We start from the raw sequence: 8,126 nt of genomic DNA, 5'->3' as shown, positions 1-8,126 counted from the left end.
ACTTAGGATTAATAGTAATAGGAATTAAAGGATTAATGAGAAAAAATTTAGGAAATAAAGTTTTATTAACTATTTATGATGAAAGAATCCAAAATATGGAAAAAAGTATGATAGCTAGTACAGAAGTTGATATGAATAATAATAATGGTATTATATATTGTAATCCAGATTTTTTATTAACTATAAAAGATTTTTCAGAAAAAATTAAGATAGGAATTCAAACACATGGATATGAAGATGTTGTTTCAGGAGAAAACTTATTAATAAGTATATATATATATATATATATATATATATATATATCTTGCAAAACCATCAACACCACCCATAAAAGCAATATCTTGCCCAAGCACTAAGTTGGTGAGCGCGGAGGACTTTGGTCACGAGTTCGATTCCCCCTACCAACACTTTCTCAATTGAACCTGTTGAACAGGACTTGCCTAGTACGGTTTACCTGGCCGGCACCTTTTTGCAAACTATTACACCAGTCCAAGGGTTTATTTAGTGTGCACCCGAAAGTAGCGGCTGCGAGTTCCCCCATCACAAAATAAATAAATAAACATATATATATATATTGCCCAAGCATGTCCCTTACTTTGTCATGAAAAATAGGAGCAAAAAATTCAAGAGGAGTGGACGAGCTTAGGGACTCAAGTTCCCACGGTTCAACAAAGGTTGAGGGAGCAATGGGCTTAAACGATTACACATTTGCATTTAGTATGGGCAGGGTTCTAGCTGTGGTGCTGTTGTGATCGTCAAGGTTGTCATCTTTGTTTAAAAATTCTTCTGCACAATCCACAATGGCTAAACAAAAAATTCCTTTCAATTTTAACCCAATTGGTTCAAGTAATCTGTCATGCTAGATTTGAATTTACACAAGGATGAATACCTATAAAATAGTGGGGTTGGATGAGTAATTTTCTAATATGGAGTTTGGGATAATTGTGGAATTCTTTTCAAGGTTCATGAAGAGACTATTCGAGTTTTGATAGAGGCAGTGGGTCTAATTTTATTCATATAAGGACTAGCCCAATACTTGGAGCCCAAAACGAAAAGGAAATATTGTTCGAGTCTAACTTGGACCGATTTGCCACCTGCAATTTAGCCACCATTTGACAAATTTATACATCATAATAATAATAATAATAATAATAATAATACCATTTGACAAATTTATACATCATAATAATAATAATAATAATAATAATAATAATAATAATAATAATAATAATAATAATAATAATAATAATAGTGAATCCTATGAGATGTGTAAATAATGAGTAGTAGTTATAATTAAGTAGCTGATATTCATAAACAATTTTTATAAATTTGTATCCTTAATCATGAATTTATTTTGATTTTATATGTAAACTCTATTTTATGTCCAAGAATCATTAGTCTCTTGAAGATTAAAGAAAAACTCTGCTATTCTCTCTGTTAAGCTCTATTATGGAATTATGGAGACAACTAGCTGATCGCCTCATCATCTTCAACAGTAACTTAGACTAATCGTCATCTATTTGTAATTATCGTTGTAAGTATATAAAAATAATAAGCAATACGCCGGCTTCACCTATTCCACATCCTCCTAATAATGACAATTTCGACATCAAAGAGAAACTAATTAAAATATCTAAATTAAATATCTTCTTTCTCGCTTTGTATATTCACTTCAACTTACGGCTATATTTAACACAAAGAAGAAGCCAAAATTTATAATTAAGAACTTGACACAAAATTGAAATTGACTCGACTTTAGTAGATATATTATATTATTAAAGAAAAAATAAATAAAATCTCATCACCAGCAGTGGAGTCGAATATTGTATGCTATATGCACTTCAAGTATTAAATTTTCAAGAGCTTTTAATAGCCCAACCCAGGAATGAAGAGACAACATATTTAGTTAAAATTTCGTTCTTTCTATGTCCAACTTCATTCTTTTCCCCGGCCCCCCCAGTTTTTGAGAAAAAAAAAATTTCTGCCTTTTTTTTTTTTTTTTTTAAGAAAGTCAAAAGTTTAAAACTTACACTATAAATGTATATACAATCGGCAGCTCCAAACTCAACTTTGTGTTTTTGTCTTTCTCTCCCAATCTACCGACCGCAGACTGCCATTACCATTTATAGTTTACCCACAATTTGAAAGTTTGATTACGACCCTCTAATCTATAGTGTCTGGGTCCGCCCCTGTCCAAAGGTTCAAATATGAACGATATGACAAATCACTAAAACTTGATCAAAATATCAACGTTGTTTGGTAGAAGCTATGTATTCTATTCAATATTTTCAGTTTTATGGACCAGTGGATAAATTTGGTCTTTCATCTATACACCATTGAAGCAAATAATAAATATAAGAACACAGAAGTTGAAACAAGAAGCCAATGGCAAGTGAGCAATACCATTTTCAAACGATGTTTAGTTTGGCAAAACCTAATTGCTAGCTATCCCTTGTGCATTTGTAGTTTGTCTAAACAGTATAGTTTTCTTGAAATAATCACAATTTAGAGATGCTATGCAGCTATTTTTGTTTCTTACCTAACCTTCATTATATTTATAACGCGAATTAAAATATATTGAGTAATGCTATTCGATCCCACTAATACTTAAGTACCAATCTAGGTGTCCATTAAGCGTCGTTAAATGATTGAACATTTTAAATGACTCGTATATCTTTATTTAAGATGTTCAATCAATTAATAACACTTAACGAACGCCTAGTCTGGTGCTAAGCACTTGTGAGATTGAATATCATTAATTCAAATGTATTACCTCTCGTTGTTCAACAAAGGGAATCAACGTTTCGACCGACCTTGTTTCTCTTTCAAGTTGGCACATTTTCTCTTCTCCTCCAATATTTCTTCCGAGTAGCTTATGAGCCTCATGTTTTTGGACTCTTCCATNATTTCTGTTCGAAATCACAAGAAAAAAGAAAAGAGAGAGATTTTCGTTAGATCACCTGCAATAATTTCTTCGATGATCGTCCGGAACTTTTCAATTATTATTTGCTCCATTTAATTTTTTCTATTACTATTGAAAAAGCCCCGTGAACTAAGTCCTCCGACTTACTAGAGCCACATCGAATCACATCTGACGTTTTGAAACTTATTAAAATGAAATGATTCAAATTCCTTGTACATGATGAATTATTCAATAATCCAAATATATACAAGATGATATAAGTTTCACAAATTTCACCATCTCATTTCTTTATAGTCACTTTCATGCTATGGACTTTTCTACAAGTTTGTATGCTAAGCATACCATTAAAATTGCGGAAAAAACTTTCTATATCAACAATAAAAAGAGAAATGAAATCAAAGGTCGCCAGGTCGGGTTTGATGAAGAACTAAAAAAGAAATATGTAGTAAAGACTTTAAAGATATAATAACACGTGAAGACTTATTGTGACTATATGCTTGCAATGGAAATACTATTGGAATTGTATCTAAAAATCCCAGCAGTCAATAAGAGATTGATTTGTAATCTCAAAAAGCTTGAGCGAAGTTTTAGGACATTTTATGTAAGAAAATAGTTCATGTTATTATGATGTTTATATTTTATACATAAATATATCAAATAAAGCCTAAATGGTGAAGCAAGTTAACGTCGAACTGAAAGAGTAAATATTTGGGCCCTCGGGGCACAGCTCAATTGGTGGATCAATCAACACTGTCTTGCTTCCAGCGGCAGGGTGGAGGTTCGAATTCTGGTGGGAATCTGCGGCCAAATTTATTTGGTATGGAGCAATCACTTTGGAGGAGGATTTCTTGTGCGCAGAAGTGTACAGGCGGTGGGGGAACCTGTGATCCAATTGAGATATAACCCACAATTTATCCCCTCAAAGATTTTAGGGGCAAGGGTCTTGGGGGTCCATGATTTAGTCTAGTGTAAACTATGATACCTCGATATCAAAAAAAAAAAAAAGAGTAAATATTTGAGTCCAAGAAGAATTCAAGCCCATCATGAAGTAGAGCGTACTTCAAGACCATTCTCAAATGGAAGGAAAAAACAAGACACTTTTTTAATTTATGAAGGCATTTTTGGGATGTGGAATATGTATATACGAATAATATATAGTCAGTGCGTGGAGCCACTGAGCCAGGTATATATAAATTTTCACACTAAAATAATTATCAACTGATTATTTTAAAAATAACAATTAGTGTCTGACATAGGGATGTAAATTTGGTTCGAGCTAGTCCGTGTCACAGGCTATTTTTGCCCATAACGAGTCGAGAATTTATAAAAAATAATAAAAAACAATTACATTGAATGAAAAGATAGCCGCCCTAACAAAGATGCCGCCTTGTTGCGGCAGTAGGTAATAGTAGCTGCCTAACAGGCAGTTGCCATATAGCTGCCTATTATCTCAACAATAGCTGCTTTGAGACATATTTCAAATTTAAAAAAAAAAAAAAAGAAAAAAAAAAAAAAAAAAAAAAAAAGAGCAGTCACGGCACGGCTTGATTCGGTTCGAGTCGAAAACTTAGGTTGAGCCTAGATTTTTTGATTGAGCAAAATCTTGATTTGGCTCGGGCAAACAAAGCTTGAACCATTTTCACTCGAGTTGAGTCCAAGTTTCGAGTTTCGGCTCGACTTGGTCACATCTTTAATCTAATTGGTGAAATTGATTTGGAAAACATGATTTCTCTTCATTTTCTCTTGATTTAATCCCATTATTTCCAATCATTGTGACACACTTATTATTGTAATAATTTGTTGATCTCTTGATTTTCCTCATAAATAGACCTAGAACTCCTAAGAATAATTGTTGGAAAAAAATTCATGTATAAGAGATTAATTATGGACCATTTCAAAACTAAGAAATAAGGTTTAAAACTTCAAAAATAAGATATTAATTAAATTTTATTTATAAGTAGTTATATAAAAATATATTTTATTTATTATATATATCAAGGTTACAATTTTACTGCTATTTGGTCACAAATTATCAAATTAACTAAACACAATTTATTTTTCAGTCTAGAATAAAAAATTTTATAGGCTACAAATTATTCTACGATTTCAAATCAAAAATTTTATAGGACACAGGTTATTCATCGGTCACAAATTAAAAAATTTATAAGTCATAATTTTTTTATCGATCAACAAATTATAAATTTTATAGGTCACGACTCAAAATTTTAAATCACATATTATTTAGGGAAAATTGTAGCAGTGATTCCTAACCTTTTCAATTTTTGCAAACATTACCATAACTTTCAATTTATGTCAACGAAGATCCCTAGCCTTTCAGAAATATACGACTGGGGTTCAAATGGACGAAAACCGTCTACTTGACTGCTAGTTCACCGAGAAAGTCAAAATTTGATCAATTTTAACCAAATTAAAAAGGACAAAATGGTACTTTGCATATTTTTATTAAAATAAGTTATTTAATTAAATTTAAAAACCAAAAACAAATATATAACTAAATAATATATAAACCCCCAATGCCAGCCCACTCCCGAATCAAAACCTTTTTCCTTCTTTTTCTCCGATGAGACACTACTACCCAGTCACCTTCGACCACAATGTCGCCATCGCCACCACAACTCACCTCACCACCAATGGCGGCACCTTGCACAGGAAAAACCAAGAAATGCCCTCAGCAAACCAAGTAAACCCCAAATTCTAATCAATCTGTATCCTCTCACATCTCAAAACCAGAACACAGAACGCCACCATCACCGCCACCATAACTGAAGTTTTCAATTGCAAGAACCAGAACACAGAAGTTCATTGTAACAAAAAAATTGTCGAAATCAACAAATCCCACAAATATATCCATTCAATTGCCTTTGATTCAAAACACAATCCCAATAATGTCACATAAATATCAAACCCAGCAATGTCGACACCACCGCCTGTCGGACAGCCACAACAACCCGTCTCACACAAACTGTACAGTAAATCGCCGCCACCACCATCAAACCAAAACTAATCGCCACCAGCACCGTAAAACCTACACCCAAAATCGAAAAACCCCTCTACCATTTCTGTAAACTGATTTGGGAACGAAAAAGTGTCGGATGGGCAAAAGATTTGTATTTCCAAGCGGACGCCATTACTATCTTCTAAGCTTGAAAATGGAGCTTTTCGCAGGGTAAAAGCACGAGAAGTCACTCGCTACTTGTCTGTACCGATTTCATCTTCTTCATCAAGTTTTAGCAATAATACGACATTGTCATCAAATGTGGAGAAGATGCTGGTGGCGTCGTTGGGAGGCTCCGCCGGCGATGGTGTAGGCAATGGTCAACGTGCTGTGGCTGATTTTATAGGGGTGGAGTGGAGGTGAGAGAAATAGATAACCCTTTTTTATTTCTTTTCTTGTTTTTCAGTTTTTAAAATTTTTTAATATGTTAATTATAAAGTTACTAATTTGTACTTTTTAATTTGGTCAAAATTGATAAAATTTTGACTTTCTTGATCAATTTTGACTTTCTTGGTCAATTAACAATCAAGTGGATGGTTTCCGTTCATTTGGACCCCGTCGCATATTTTTCAAAGATTAGGGATCTTCGCTGATACAAATAAAGGTTGAGATAAAATTTACAAAGATTGAAAATGTTAGGAATCGCTACTACAATTTACCATATTATTTATTGGTCACGAGTTATCAATTACATTGGTCACAATCTCAAATAATTGGATGAAGGTTTACACAAATTAGGCTTTCTGCTTTACCAAAGCCTCGGTAGATTTGCAGGCTACAATTCTGTCCATTTATTTTATATGCTATCCATGGTTTAACTTTTCGAAGCTTACAGTAGCAACAATCAATGTTCATTCATACATCACATTGCGTGGAAACATAAATAATCATAGTGATAAGAAAGATTTTAAACTTTACATTCGAGATTTTTCACCATTGAATTGCCATGCTTCCCATTTATATTTTGAAGAGAATATTCTAGTAATTTTATGGAGTATTACTAAATCTATTGTAATGTGATTTGGTACAATGTAGATGTTTTGTAAAGAACCAACATAGTAGCTATCACTATATGATAGTGATCAAATAGAACCAATTATTTTGATTATAAAGAAATATTTATAACATTTTCCAAAGACTAAGGGTCCAACACAACTTGAAACATGAGGATTCACAATCATCACCATTGGATACTTGGTATCCATCTATTACTTCCAGGTTTAATGAGGGAATAGTGCCAACTGACACACTTCTTATTGGGGACTACTGCAAGAACTTTAAGATATGATCTTACCCTTTTCCTTATGCTAGCAAATGACCCATGTATATGACTTATTGTGTTTTTCTTTTCAGCAAAAGTTTGCCTTGAGCCTCTTAAAGATCCAAGGTTATGTACACCTATAGATATCGAATTGTTTGAGTTCCACTACACATCATATCTCATTTCAACAAATCAATTCCAAAGTTGAATGTTGCATTGGTCGTCGTTGGAACTAGGGGAGATGCTAAGCCTTTTCTAGCCGTCGCAAAGAGACTTCAGTTCACTATATCATTTTAGTACCAACGTGTTCCACCTTTTTTCTTGTATGCTATTTTCATTCTAAACTTTTTCCTTACTATTATTTTGCAAATCTAATTATAAACTCTTCACAATGAAGTACATATAATATTTGCAAGCTCAATTTGATATAGATTTGGTTCGTCCAAAATATATATCAGCATGGAGGAAGAAATTAGCTATGAAGATATTTACATGAAATTTTGATCTATAGATTTAGTTTATTTATAGAAGCTACTTTTTTTCCTTAACTTTCCATGAGATTGATTTTTCAGTTGTACTTATTTGCTTTAAGTTAAATGTTGATGCTTATTTTAACAATGTTGATGCCTTAAAGTTATGTCAATCTTTATACCTTTTTTTAGTTGTATTATTGTTGTTGTCTCGGAGAAGGCACATGTGTTGTTAAGTACCGTTACAAGACTTATAGGGTCCATGATAACAGCAAAAGTGACGTTACTAGATTTATAAGCGTCTATGAAAATAACGCAAGTGCCGTTACTGGATTAAGTGTCCATGATAATGGCAAAAGTTTCTTTATTAACTTATACGGTCCCTGATAATGGCACAAGTATCGTTACTAAAATGAAAATGGCCCTTATTTCATTCTGTCTATAAACTTGAATATA

The sequence above is a fragment of the Olea europaea genome, chromosome 9 (assembly GCF_002742605.1).
Source record: "Olea europaea var. sylvestris chromosome 9, O_europaea_v1, whole genome shotgun sequence".
Lineage (NCBI taxonomy): Eukaryota > Viridiplantae > Streptophyta > Magnoliopsida > Lamiales > Oleaceae > Olea > Olea europaea.
This window is presented reverse-complemented; position numbering follows the sequence as displayed.